Raw genomic sequence first — 15,572 nt, 5'->3', positions numbered from 1 at the left:
AAAAATCTGTAGATAATAACAGGTGTTTTGGTGAAGGAATTTGAAGACTATTTGAAAAGCAGAAGTTAGTTACACATATGTCTTTCACAGTAAGTTGCATTTTACAGGAAACAAAATATATTTTCTCAGTAAAACTGAATCTTAGTCTTTACAATTACTGCACAGTATTATCTTGTTATATCCCGTACTTAAGTCATTCGTAGCAGTAGCGGAATTCTGAACATTCTGTCAATCAGCAAAATAACTGATTTTGTATTCTTCAATACAGTATTACAGTTATTACATGCAGTTATTTCCCTATAAGTTATTAAGTCATTCGCAGTTTCTCCTGATTTTTTCAAACAGTTTCCACATTAAGATGTCATAGAGACATACTTCATCAGCAAAATGCAGTAGCACAGCAAGATATTTATTTTCCACCTCAGAGTTAACACTCGACGGACTGCCACAAAAACATTCAGCAGGAAAGATACCGGAACGGCACCACCACCGCTGCCGTGCACAGCCGGCGGCGACGGGCCGGTGTCCGAGCTCCCTGGACCACTACGCGAACGGATACAGGAGAAGCGCTCCTGCTGTCCCCTGCCCTGGCTCTCGCACGGCAGAGCTCAGCCAGACCGCTCCCGACACGGCGGACCCCGGAGCCCGCGGGAGCGCAGCGCAGCCCCCCGCCGCCCCGCCTTCCTCCCCGTCCTCCCGCGGAGATGCCGCAGAGCCTCGCCTAACTCAGCCCAAGTTCGCACCGCTCCGCTCCGCGCCGCACAAACTTTTTCCACCTCCGAAAGGAGACCGGGTCCAGCCCCAAGCGCGGAGAGCCGCGGAGGAACCGGCCGGGGGCTCGGGGCAGCGGTCCCCCCTCGGCAGCCGGTCCCGCCCATGGAGGCGGGAATTTGCGGATGGGAGTCCCCGCACCGCCGCAGCCCAACCCCCGCCCGCGCACTCCGCCGGCGCTCACCCAGAGCTGCGCTGCGCTGCGCGCCGGCCCGCGGGCGCTCGGCAGGGGCGCGGGACCAGCGGGATGGGGACGGGGACAGGGACGGGCGGCCCCGGCACAAGCACAGCCCCGCGCGGCACCGACTGCGGCGGGCGGCGGCAGCGGGATCCGCCCCGTGCAGGCGGGGCAGGCGGCGCCCCGCCCGCCGCGCTCCCGCGGGACCGGGGTCACCCTGGCCGAGAGAGGGAAGCGAGCGATTTGGTTTTTTCCTTTTCCTTCTTCATCCTGGGTTAGCTGGCGCGGTTTAAGAGGGGTAGAAGTCAGCGCTTCTACAAAGGTGATAAGCCCCAAAGAGCGAGATTATTTTAAAGAGGTGAGGCCTTCTGGTCAAAAATGTCCTTTATGCCTAATGAAGGGAAATCAGGAAATGAAAAGGACGTTTCTTTTTGGTTTTGATTTAACGCAGATGGCATATCCACGATTAAGTTATTCGTCATGATTAATTACTGTTAAACTGAAATTTCTTCAAACTCCATTTCAAAGTTGCCAAAAAGAACAATAAAGATGCACTGAACACGCGAGAAAGCAGGAGAATTCCTTAGCCACAGCTGTCCCCTTCTATTTTGATCTTTTGCTTTCAGCATTAGTGTTTCCCCAATAAGCTGTGCTTTATTAAGTAATTATTTAAAAATTCCCAAACATTGAAATAGTTACAATGCAGCTCTGCCATAGCTGATTTCTTGGTGGAGATCTATTAGAGTAAGCAGGTGATGCTCTTTTGAAATACCAGTTGCACTCCTACTCTACACCATTGTTAAGAAAACCTACATGATAATCCATGGAGAAACCAAAGCAATCCAGTGTAGGAGGGGCAACACCCCAGGACGACGACCCTGACTGGTTCAGGGCAGAAGAAGAACTTCATGTGAAAGTCCTCGAAAAATGCAGAGCCCGGACAAGATCAAGGATGTTTGGATGGGTTGGGTAGGAAAGCCGTTGAGATCTGGTAAGAGTTTGATTAACAGCTCACTAACACTTCCCTGCTTTCAGTGACATCCTTTGCACATTCTCAAAAGCCCTACTGTAAGAGGTGAACTCTGTCTCTTTGGGGTAAATAATAACCTTTCACAATTTCTACCTTCTTCATGTTGAACTCTGATTTCATCCCTTGGCAAGCAGAAAATAACTGTTAATCGGTGCTTTACAAAGAATACATAAATGTAAGAATTTTTCTTAAGTGATAATACATGGATATTATAAGTATCATTAGGACATCACATGAAAAATAAAGACTGTTGGGGTAAGCCTGATGTGCCAGTCTGTTTATATTTCCACACTGGTGTTTTGTAGGACCTGGGCTGCTTGGTTTGCCCTTGGCATTAAATCCATAAGTTTCGAAGACTTAGGAGATGGCAAAACCAGATACACCAAAGTACAGCAGGCTGTACTTAGAAACTTAGAAACTGTATGGCCATGAAAGGGATGTAAAAGGTTACGAAGATACTTCCAAAATTTCAGTGGTTTCTAGTGGGAGCCATAGCTGAGTCACACACACAAAATGCCCTTCAAGGCCAGAGGCTGCTCGTGCAGTGTATATTTATTTCATGTTACCTGTTGGGAGGTGGTCATTACTGGCTGACAGGTCATGGAGGGGGCCTGTTGACTATGACAGCTTGCCTTTGTTCAGTCTCAGGATGATTAAAGGACACATGTGGAGATTGCTTTTAACTGTGCTGCTAGAGACTCCACATAGATAAGAATTAGTTAAAATAGGGATTTACTTCTGTATCCACATACACAAGACCTAAATGAAGTAGCTGCATCGCAAACATTCAACCTGCACCTGCTATATGGTGATACAAGGATTAAGGGTAGGTATGCTTATAAAATTTCTTGTGACTGCTGAATTGTTGGCTTGCAGTCTATGAGAAGTGGCCACTTGAAAAAGTACTAAAATGGTTTTACAGCTTAACAGACAACCCAGAGGCAGGCTGAGATATGTGCCTAATCCCTCAATTTTATCAATTTCTGAATTAAAAATTGGAGGTAGGTGACTTTTACAAGTGACCACAGGGAAAATATGTAGAAAATCCCCTATAATTATGCTGTTATCTTCCTTATATCTACTTTGGCTAGTAGATAATGGTATTATCTACTAACCAAAAGTCCATGTATCTAAATTCTAATATCCATCTGTTTCTCTGTACTTACAACGATTTTTTTTCTCCCAACAATAAAAATGTGTTTCAAGCCAGGGACAATAATATTTGTAACAAAAATTATGTGGCTCATAGATGGGTATCTCTACCAATGACTTAAGCATTTTGAATCAGCTGACATATTCTCATATAAATGATGCCTAATAATCAGGAGAGAATTAAATAAGAACAGTTATATTAGTATAAGAAGGATAATAACAATAAATGGAACCCATTTTTTTCTCACAAAATTAAATACTAGAGTGTGTCCTGGTTAAATACAGCATAACAAAATTATTTGAATGAAACAATATTTACTTCAAAGCTGGTTCAGTGTTTCTCCTTTAAAGAGAAGAGAGAAGGTACCTCTGCTAAGTATTTGGATTCTACTCCTACACATTTGTACATGTGACTAGGTTTCCATTTATATTTATATTTTATGTTTATATTTATATTTATATTTATTTATGATGAATATGTAGTTTTTAATACTTTATCTGTAGTTTATTGCATCATGTGTGAGGAGTCATCTGAAATCATAAGCCATTCCTCTTCACCAATTCCTATTTCCAGGAAGCTACAAGAAGTAAAAACTATTTTTTCTTCATCTGTGGAACAGTATTTTCTTTTTGTATATTTTCTTGCTGTGGTAAACCTTCAACTTGGTAAAAGCAAGCACAGAGGTGTTTTTTGTGCTGGAGAGGAGAGGAGGAGGGAGTCAAATGAAAAATCCTAAATAACAACATCTCTAAGTACCCCAGCAGTACCTTCTAAAGCTGGAAGATAAAGCTGATGAGAAGGTTACCATGACTACAAGAGGCGGCATATTTGAATGAAAATGGATGTTAAGCTTTTAAATGCTAATTGCAGATGGGAACAGGTGACATTTGAAATATCAGAATTATTTCACACTTTGCCATTTGTAACAAGTGAAACAGGATGGAAAAGATGACAACACTGAGTTAAATTAAAACGCTGGTTCTGATTTCAGCTGAGAGATAGTTAATTTTCTTTGTAACAGCCACTATGGGGTTATATTTTGGATTTGTGGTGGAAACAGTGTTGATAAATCAAGGATGCTTTATTACTGGTTTTATTACAGTGTCAAGACCTTTACTGATCCTCACCCCACCAGCAAGAAGGCTGAGGGTGCAAAGGAGCTGGAAGGGAAAACAGCCAGACAGCTGAACCCAACTGACCCAATCATATCCCAGATCATATGGTGCCATGCTTAGCGTACAGAGCTGGGGAGAAGGAACAATAAATGTTCTTAGTGATTTTCTTTGTTTTCCCAAGTCACCATCACAGATGATGGAGGCCTGCTTTCATAGGGATGGATGAGCTCTTTCCTGCCTATATATGAGGGGATGATTGAATTCCTTGTTTTGCTTTGCTTGCATGTGCAGCTTCTGCTTTATTTTTTAAATCGTTGTTATTGCAAACCCATGAGTTTTCTCACTTTTATCATTCTGATTCTGCTCCCCTCTCCTTGTGTAAGGTAGTGAGCCAGTAGCTGTGTGGGGCCTAGTTGATGGCTGGGGTTAAACCACAATAGTCCTTTTTGTCACCCAGCATGAGTATTAAAGAGTGCAAGATAATGTTCGATTGGAATGTGCTAGATTGAATTTATAGCAGTTATGCTGGTTAGGTATTAATCAACAAGCTCCTGTGCTTGCCATGGGGCTCAGTTGGCTGGCTGTGTATTAGAGTCTAGTGCTTGTTAGTGGCAGCTTTTTGCTTTCACTGCTTGCCATAGGGCTGTGCTGCTGATCATGTTATTCTGCTGGGCCTGGGATCATTCTGATAACAGCCATGGTGATGTGTGTGGGCTGGCAGATGGCCAGGGCAGCACTGCTCATTCTGTGCTACTGTACTGGGCAGGCTGGAACTCCACTGTGAAATCAACTGAAAGGCACTGTGACCTGTGAATAAGTACACACAGGAAGCAGCAGGGCACCCCAAAATGTGTACAATTTGAAGTATTTGTGGTAATGGTTATGCCTGCACTACTGCAGGTATGCGACTGAGAGGGCTGTGGCCTGTTCATGCTGCAGCAAGAACACCTTGAAGTGTGTGCATGAGGTCATGTTGGAGCTCCACAAAGTGTGTAGCCAGGGAGAAGCCCAAGACAGAGCAGGTATACCCCATGAGGGTATACCTTACCCAGCCATGGGTAAGGCTATGTTGGAGCAGGTTTGCTCCTGAAAGGATGGTAGCTATGAGTGAGGAACCTGTCCTTGTCTTTCCCCCAGCTCTGTATGCTGAGCATGATGCCATATGGTCTGAAATATCCCTTTGGTCAGTAGGGGTCAGCTGTCCCAGCTATATCCTCTCCCAGCTCCTTGTGCATCCCCAACCCACTCACTGGCAGGATGCTGTGAGGAGCAGAAAAGTCCTGCCACTGCTTAAGCCCTGCTCAGCAGTGATGAAAGCTTCCCTGTGTCATCAACACTATTTCCAACACAAATTCAGCAGGTAGCCCTTAGCCCTTTTAGATAACTCTATCCCACATAAAACTGGAACAGCATTAATATGGTCTTTATAAGGTATGTTGAATGACTTAATTTTTAGTAACAGTAAGCAAACACATTGCATATAAACCATAGTGTTTAGGGAGGAGAAACTGTTTATATTACCTAATACATACATTCTTGAGGAATATATTGAGCAAAATTAATCCATCTTCTTTAAATTAACTACAGTAACAGTTAGTAGCCAGTATTAAAGAGGACATCTAAACTTAATATTCAGAAACTAAAATTTGTAGTGATTAGTAAATCCTACAAGTGCTTAAGTTAGGAATGTTAGTTATTGGGAAACAAAATATGAGCGTATACACAATGGTACACATTCTTCACTTGAGTCAAAAACAGCAAGCTAAAATGACATGTAGACCAGTATCACTGTGTAACTATTGTAGTTTACTGTCATACCATCAGCTAGCCTGGCTTTGAGATTCAGCTGTAAAAGATGCAAAATATGTGCTTTACCTTCAACTGTTAGTATTTTCTTACTATTAAGCCTCAAATTTCATCTGACATTTCTGTTTAACTTGCAGTGGGTAAAATATTACTTGCTACCAGATGCCCTTTTTTAACAGCCTTGGTACTTGGTATGTATAATGATCAGTTGTAATGAAAACGTATATTTTATAATAAAAAATTAGCTTAAAAGGGTTTGGGAGTTTTTGAGGGTTTTGGTTTTGGTTGGTATGGGGTTTTTTTGTTTTGTTAGGGGTGTTTTGTTTTTTTGGTTGGGTTCTTTTTTGTTTATTTGTTTGTTTTTAGAAATAAATAAGATGAGAACCGTGGGGACTGTACTTGGGTACTCCATAGTTACTATGAGAACCATGAACACTTTATTAAGGAGGCAAAAAGTAACTGGCTTTTTAATTCCAGTCTCTGCTAGTGAATAAAGTAATAGGAAAATATAAACTGAGTATAACTTTAAACACAAAAGCTTTTTTGCCCATATTTCCAGAACACTAAATAACACATTTTTAAATATAATGTTTAAAATACTAATTAGACAAAGACAATTGTAAAGGTTGTCATTATAACCTGCTGGTCTCCTTAAAGGACAGTCTAATTCAATGAAAGTATAAATCTTCTTTCTCTTTATCTAGGCTTGAGAGGACCATCTCAGAGGAGTGCCACGACAGCCTAACATCTAGTGCTATAACAGAAGAAAATACTCTGTGGGATATCATTATTGGATTCCACTTTAAAAATCTGGGCATATTATACACAGATGTTTATTTTTACGTACAGGATAATTAAAAAAAAAACAAAACCCAGCAGTATGGATCAACATGTCTTTAGCTTTCACACAACCATTCTCTTTCAGGTGGAATAAGGTACTCCTCTGGAGCTCCTTGTATCTAATGTAACCCCAGTGATCTGCCCTGAAATCAACAAGACTGTTTATTTCACTAGTATCTGTGGTCTACCATCTCCATTTATAAGAACACCTGCAAGGTGGCAAGTCAGCAGAGATAGGAACAGTTGTTTTAGTGGATGAAGTCCAGCATCCTTGCCAATTGCCCAGCAGTTCCACATGTCACATTGCTTATGGCCTTGGCTTCAAACCCTCTGCTCCCAGTGACTTCTAATACTGAGGAGTGCCTCAGGAGCAGAGGCCAAACTAGACAGTAGCTACAACTCTTGGTTTTTCACACAATTTATTTATGACTAGGCCATTGTCCAGAAAGAGCTGGAAGGGAATCTCTCCCACTGACCATACTCCTCTGACAAACTAAATTGTCTTTGTTGCTATACCATCACACAACAATTCCCCTTTTCTACCATTTCTCTGTCCTTATATTCTCATAATTCTTGTACTCAGTGAATAAAAAGTTGTCTTCATCTCTGCAGTAATCTGGTTTTCAGGTAAATTCTTACATTTCTTTAGATGTATTTCAGGGAAATAAATATGAAGTAAAAATTGTCCTCAAATAGGGAGGTTTGAAATGATGAGAATTTATGAACTGTGCTTAACTATGCACAGAGTTGGAGTACAGAGGAAGCAAAATGAAAGAGAGAAGAAAATCTTTTTATGACTGAAGTCAATGCTAACCCCTTGACATTGCCAATGAAAAGAAGAAAATTCATGAGTCATTTCCCTCTTACATTGCTACATCCTTGCATGTGTAGTACCAATTAGTATTGCTCAGTTAAAGAATCCTGCACATGTGCACCGAAAGTGCTTATATTATGGACTAAAGCATGCTCAGGTCAGTAGACAAGAGACCACATCTATCAGCAGAATTTCAAAATTTGCAGTGGTTGCAAAAGGAACAAAAATCTTCCCAAGAACAGCTGACATAGTGAGGCTTTGTATTTGGTAGTGGTCAAAGCCCTGAGCTGTGCTATACTGAATTTTAGAGTAAGATGAAAGAATCATCTAAAGCAGCACTAAAGAATTAGTCTCATGAAAAGAAAAAAACCAGACCTTTCAAACTAACATCGTGGTCTGGAACCTGAATATAAAATAGAAGTTGGAACCAAAAAAAAGGATGAATTAAGAAGTTTTCAGAAGACAGGATGCCCCCTCCCCCCCCCCTTTTTTTTTTAATGGAAGACTCTCTGTCATGAGTTTAATAATTCAAGTGTGTGTAATCCTTCTGCATTCATTAAGGGCTTTTTTATAGAAATACATCCCAAAATCTATTCACATTTCTGAAGTATACAAACGTGTAGAATGATTCTGATCAGAAAATAAGATCAGTGATCTTTTTTATGTACTGTAGTACCTTTTTTAAGAATTAGGAAAACAGACCGGACCAACATTGTAGTTCAGGAGAAACAGCAGAGAATTATTTCTATATTTGAGATTTAAGAAAAAACACAAAAAATGAGATCTGGAACTATCTGTATGTAGTTGTTGTGTTATTTTTTAATCCATCTTAACTCTGATGCAGTTTAGTGCACAGACTAAGGCAGAAATAAACAAGTGAAACATAATTTGAAGGTGGCCTAAATATTCAAAAAGCTTAAATGCATCACCCATTAGACATTCTAAAGGTCACTGTAATATGTTCATTATATTAAGAACAATTTAAGAAGACAGATGCAATTACTTGTTCTGGGTTTGTTGGGTTTTTTCTTCCCAGATATGTGATCTTTAATGCTAAGAACTTCTGTTCTATGTCACATCTAAGAGATGTTGACTTTTGCAACTCTCTGCAGCTGAACCACCAGCATCAGTTCCTGCAGAACCTAAAATCTCCCTCCAAATACCAAATGGCCAGTGCTACCCTGAATGCAGTCTCCAGTGATAAGTATTTTTTGCCAAAAGAGCTGAGAGGTGCTGTTCAAACTTGTTTTACTACTGCTTTCATGCAGTTTTGGACTGTCTCATTGACATTCACTGGTGTGTGGCATCTTGGTTTATCTCCTTAGCTGTGTTTAAAAGACATGGAGTTTACATATAAGTGCAAAATGTATTCAATTTAGCTCCATTTTAGTGCCAAGAATAAGTGAACATATTTACTGAATTCTGTAATCATTGGGAAAGTAGCCTCTTTATGATCTCTTGTCATTTAATAGTAAATGGTATGCACTATGCCCCAGGTCAAAGGAGACTTAACATTTACACATTTTGTTAAAATTAAACCAAGCATTATAAGTGTAGTATAAAATGCATGTTGATTCCCTTTTAATCTTGGTACTGCAGATTTGTATTTCTCAGCTCTAGCTAGAGAAGGTAACCTAAAAATATTCTTGTGGCTTATGAAGTCTTTGTCACATACATCCATGATCATTTCTGCAAGCAAAATCCGTACTTGTAAGAAACAGGTATGCCATTGACTGAGCAGTGTTTCGACTGGTAAATGTAGTGTTTTAAACTTGTTAACAACATTAGATCCATCCGCTTAGCTAAAACTTTAAATGTTCTGCAAAAATGAAAGTGGGTGTAATCAATGCTGTTGCTGAACTGAGGTTGATTACTCCTGAGTGGGTAAAAGGAGAATGACTTTACAGACTCTTTGTCAGTGATGATATTACAGCTGATGCTACAAGGGCAAGCTTTTCAACAGAGTAAGAGAAACATGATACTATTCACAAAACTAACTAGCAACTTTTTGCACACTTTTAGGCTCTGGCTTAGGGTTTGAAGCAGCAGCTTTTCGTAGTATGGGCTGTGTAGAGAGTTTGAGACAAAAATGCCTACTGCTAAGGGCATTTTCTTTGCTTGAAAATGGAGAAGAAAGTCTGCTCCTACATACTGTGCCATAGGGCAACAAGGAGGCAAGAAAGGGAAGCAGTGCCTTGTGGGTCTCTGCATGTACCTCAGAACTGCTCCAGCAGAGCCCAGGTAATGAAAGTCCATTAAACTTGTCCTCTCTCCCTTAACATGTAGAGCAAATGATTGACAACTCTTGCTGAACTAAAGATTTTTTGAGTCATCTTGCTGGCATAGAGCAAGAGAAGAACAACGTAAAAGCTGAAAGAACAGGTTCAGCTCTACTGCAGGATGTCTTGAGATGAAAGCTGTAGCTCTTTCTTGAAGTTTTCTCACCTTTTGCAAGGCATACTTCTGTTATTTCTTTAGGCAGAACAGGCCCTGGAAATCAGTGTGGTGATACACAGCTATTTCAGAACAGTGTGGCTGATTTCCATGCATTTACAGAACACAGCAGGCCAGCCTATGAGAGTATGATTTTTTTTTTCCCAGCAATAAATTTATTGTCAGACCTTCTTGGAAAAACAGCAAATGGACAGAATACCATGTTAAGCAGCAATTTTGCATTTTTGCATGATTTGAGGAAAAGGGTGGTTGTGTGCTGAGATTTTGTGTGCTTAAGCTCAAGTGAAAGACAAGAAATTCTCCTGGCAAAAGAAGGCCAAGTTGCTAGTCCGCTTTTTTTTGGACAAATTTCCAAGAACTTGTAGCAAGAACTTGTAGAGTCAAGCAGCACCAACAGTGGTGCTCAGATGCAAAGGGCTGGGTCTCACATTAGTCATAGATGCCCTGCATGTATGTCAGAGATCTGTGTGGCCTTTGCTAGCATGACCAATTATGCTTCATGCTTTCCATTAAAATTTACCCTTTCAAATCTTACCCTTTGCATGCAGGCTGTTTGCTTTATTGTACTGAAGTACAGATGTGCCAGTGCAAAAAGGTTTCTGACAGGCAAAACACATAGGCTGGCAGAGGCTGCATTTTGCTGGAGGGACATTTTGGGGTGCAGTGCTAGGTGTGGGAAGTAAACTTGGAATGGACACATGCCGGGTTGAAAGTCACTTGGGTCAGTGTAGGAGTTTATATAGTAAATAAAGGGGTTTTGTGGTTTACGTGCCTTTAGAATGGAACGAGCTTCATTCTGTGGTGTGTGGGGGCTTGCCTGCAAACTCTAAGAGCTAAATCCACGTCTGCAAAATTGTTCCGTCTGTGAGGAATTTCTGTCCCTTCAAAAGGGCCCGGGGATCTATGTTTTGTTTTACTTAATCTGTGGCCTAGCTAGTCCAAGATTTCAAAATGGATCAATCAGTTGGGGGATTTACCTGAATTGCCAGGGAGTTCTGTGGTGCTTAACTCCTGCCAATCTAGTTGGTACTCATTTTATCCCAGCTTGATGTTTTATTTTGGGGGAGTGACAGGGAAAAATCTGGCTGCTTTGAAACAAAGGACTTTGCTGGCAGCAGAGACTGGAAGTGTAATTGTTTACTGGATTTACTTTCTCATCAGTCACATTCTGTCTGTAATTTTGTTGGACTGGTGACTAATACATTTCAAAAACCAAAATTAATTATGCAGACATGGTACGCTCTTCTTATGTAGGCACACAAAATTCAGATTCTATGGCGTTAAGGTGCTGAAACTTTACTTGGAACAGACATTAATGTTTCTCTTAGTAAATCAACATAGTTTAGAGCCTAACAGTATCGATCTGCTTTTCAGGAAACTTAGTTTTCTGAAAAGTAAGCAGAGCATTTGTGCCATGAGTTTCAGAGGGGACTAAAAGATACAAATGTGAGAAAGGGACTGCAGGGAGAGAGGTGATGACCAGAATGCTTCTGCTTTCATGCAGTACCATGTGCTCTATGAATGTACATATGAATATATGTATTCTTCTATGTATGAAGAATGAAACAGAGATGTAAGGAGGAAGTGTCCCATAGAAAATTAGCCTGGGCTGCCAAGTGGTGTTGCACACTGGTGTTGGTAGGGCCCTGTCAGACATTGCATCTGGGGCAGTCCTGAGGATCCATGGGCAGATGAGCTGCCTGATACACAGGAAAAGTTTTAACTTTTTTTTTGAAAACAGGGCTATGAATGAGATCTTTCTCTCTAGTTGTAATTGTGAAACATCATCTGCATAGAAATTCTTGCTTTTACAAAATTAAATTACCCTTCTGTGAGTATATAAAAAAAATAAATATCGTATTTACTGGGTTAGAAGAGCAGGAAGTTTATGTTTTCTAAACATAGCAAACAAAACTGCATTGCTTTTCCTAGCATACAGGAAGCAACCAAGAAAATTTTTTTCTTCTTGCTGAAGAAATAATTTCAGAGGCAATGTACAACACAGAATGCATTTTCAACTCCTGATTATAAAGGTGATTACTGCTTTGGCTCTCAAAAATATTATTTCCCCCCCAAACACGTGCAGCTTCAATGCTCATGTGCTCCTCTGGCTTCATTATGGAGAAATCAAACTTATGCCTACATGAGGAACACAGACAACAGGAAGATGTGTTGTAGAGTATCTGGCAAGAAAGACTTTTTTAAAGCAATCATGTAGCAGTCTAAGTTCTATTTTCCACATATGCAATAATGTTGCTTTTTGTTATCTTCATGTTTTCATGCAGTTGCATACTCTTACATTATAAACTATGAATTTGCTGATCAGATTAAAAATCTGAACCTTTATGGAATGATACTGATACCATCATGCATTCTCGTTTAGTGAAATACATGATGCTTTCAATTGCTGCTCTGTCTCTTGAAGTAAAGAGCATATGGGAACTCATCTCATAGTGTTAAGAAAATGTAATTAACACAGATCATTAAAGGTATCTTCTCTTGCTCCCACTGACAATTTTTTGAGAACTGAAACAACTCTTTATTTTTCACTTCTATCTTTTAAGAGGGTTTCTCTTCACTCAGATACCCAAGCAGGACCAAAACTTAACTGCTAGAGAAGGTATGGATCAAACCTTGGTGGCAGAATGACTCTCAGACTGCCATTAAGAAATAACATCACCCAAAAGATAACACCCTGCACCAGTGAAGTAAAATGGCCAAGGATCATCCCAAAGACAAAAAATCCTGAAATCTACTAGTGTCATTGCTAGTATGGATAGTAGTACTGCAACCAGGACAAAAATACGTTTTCTTCTCAGTTGTTCTTGTTCTACGCTTCAGTAGAGTTATTCCAGGTTTATATTGAGCTGGTCAGATTGACCTTGCTAATTACTTTAGCCACAGCATGACCTCCACCTAGAGCAGGCTGAAATCTAGGACAGCAGCCAAGCAGCCTGTCTGTGCAAAAATAACATTTTCAGGACTCTCTCCCTGCTGATCTTTTCACTGCATGCTACCTGTGATATTTTATATAATCCTAATAATTGACAGTTATATTATTTTGAACTTCTTAGAATCTGAATAATGAGAACACATTGACCAAATAATTTTGCTCTTTTTTCTTTAGCTTTACTTTTATGCTCACATCAAAGCCTTATTCTTCAACATAAAATTTTCTGTGTCAAGATTCAAAATGCTGCAGAAGAATGGCTTTACAGAACATACTGGGGCGGAACCCACAGAGAAGTATTATTAGTTTAAATTTTTTGGCAATCCTTATGCTTGGCTTCATCACAAATGAAGTTTGGGGCATATCTTTTGGACTACATAGACCTGCTTTTTTCTGTGATTATATATAATGTAGATGTTGAACCAACATGAAGTGGAAACATCTTAGTTCTGCGCAGTTAGCACTTGCATGTGCTTGAAGAAGAAAAAAACATTTTAAATGCAAATGTGGTAATAAAACAGGTGAAAATTTAACTTTATTAAATATACCTCTTGACAGTTTCCATTAATTCGTTTAAATTTGTTTTAGTTTTATTGTTGTAGTGAACTGAAAATACATTGAGATAAATGAGAAAATGACCTGTTCTGAAATCCATAATCGTGAATTCTGTGTGTACAGTAACAACTAGATCTGACTCCAGGAAATAATAAGTCTGGTTTCCAAGCCCTCACAAAGACAAAGAAAGAAACAACCAAATATCTTACATCTTATTTATCTGATTGATAAATAGAAACTATGGCCATTGCAAGACACTGTTGTGACTTTTTCAAAAGAACAGTGGAAGAGTTCATCTGCAGAGGTTATTCTCCTGATCAGATGAGCTCTAATCCTATTTTAATCTCAGTGGGCTATATTAAACAAAAGCAGAAGGTTGGATGTTAGAACAGATTAGCCTTGACCTCACTGAGATCAGACTTAATAAGGAATCAGGTGTACATAAATTGCCATCAACCAGGGCTTCTAATGATGCATTGTGGGTAGTGATAGAGGGACGAAGTAAAACTTCCTTGTACAACAGAGCAAGTGAGAAAATCCAGCAACCACTGGATTCAATTCAGCAAACTCTGCTGAAAGGCATACAGTTTACAGTAAGATCCCCTCTCTCTATCAAATATTTTACTCTTCCTTAAGGATAAAAATTTACTTCCTATGGGTATTAAGAAGGGATAAGGACAAAAAGCTCAGGTAGAAGCTGCAGAGGACTAAGTGTTTAGAGTGTGTAAACACTTTACAATGCCGTCAGTAAAGAACATAAACTGTATAAGGGATGATTCTTTTATAAAACTTAGTAGACCTACCATGATTTTCAGCAGAAACTCTCTCAAGGAGCCAGTCATCATCAGAGTATCATTTATATTTTTATTGCTGCAGAACCTGTTACATGTGCCTATGGATAATCAGTCCAATACCCTGCTGTATCACCTAATGTTGCATAGGGCAGTGTATTAAAAGCTTCTTAAAAGTCCCCTCAGAGTGCTCTAGGAGATTTCATTCATCTGAGAAATCTGAAAATTCAGGTACACTGTTAAATAAAGATACTAAATTTTCATTTCATTTGCATGTTGTACAACTCCTGTGTCTTGTCCCATTTGCAACCAAATTTTTAAATGTTCTCTTGTTCAAAATTGTGATATTAAGAGTTTTTTTAGGCAGAGGTCATATTGCAGTAAATCCAGTCCTAAGACCTTATCCACATAAAGCACTGAACTGTTGTCTCCACCAGAGCTGTCTTCAGTTGTCTTCCACAGACAGTGCCACATATGCTGGCTAATTCAACAGAAATTGGAATCATGCATTCCCTGTGGTCCAGCTCAGCTTTCCTCTGCCAGATGATCTGCTATTGTACAAATGTGACTTTAGTCATCATGTAACTTCAGCCCAGTAGCTGGATCTGAGTTTTCCTTTTTTTTTTTTTTTTTCGGTAGAGATACTATTTATACACTTTTCTAGTTGAATAGTATAAACCTCAAAAATCATGCTTTGTAAATAAATAATAGATACCTTCAAAATTATATTTATTAAATACTCTGTAATTTGGCTTAATCTTAATACTTGGGATATAGCTTCCATTTCCATATTTTTAATTGCATTCTCTGTTTCCATGTTCAACATAATTGCGTTTTTTAAAAATATTAATTTTATTTTGGAACATATGTAAATTCACATTAATCTTCAATTCAACCTTGCAGAGAGACACACCATGTCTCTTTTGTTGTTGTTGTTGTTTTCTTTCTAAATATAGCACTGGTGACTAAAAAATTTAATTTCCTTTGAAAGTTCAAACTTCAAATTTTGACAACTTTATTACTAATTGCATAGGTATAAATTCCATGCTTGACAAATTCTTTTTCCTGCTTTTCCTTGTTTTCCTTTCCCTTTCCTTTCCCCTCCCCTTTTGCTT

At 39.5% G+C, this 15,572-nt stretch overlaps 1 protein-coding gene across 1 annotated transcript in view; it reads right to left on the bottom strand.

Moving 5' to 3' along the window:
• SLC24A2 (solute carrier family 24 member 2) overlaps positions 1 to 1,025 on the bottom strand; it is a 106,836-nt gene extending 105,811 nt beyond the window's left edge. The window contains exon 1 of the mRNA XM_066339988.1: positions 956 to 1,025. The gene's annotated coding sequence lies outside the window, so the exon portion shown is untranslated. The remainder of the gene's footprint in view (positions 1 to 955) is intronic.
• Between the last annotated feature and the right edge of the window lie 14,547 nt (positions 1,026 to 15,572).

The sequence above is a fragment of the Sylvia atricapilla genome, chromosome Z, assembly GCF_009819655.1.
Source record: "Sylvia atricapilla isolate bSylAtr1 chromosome Z, bSylAtr1.pri, whole genome shotgun sequence".
In the NCBI taxonomy this organism is placed as follows: Eukaryota; Metazoa; Chordata; class Aves; order Passeriformes; family Sylviidae; genus Sylvia; species Sylvia atricapilla.
Note: the sequence above shows the minus strand (reverse complement) of the source record. Positions and strands in the feature narration are given on the sequence as shown.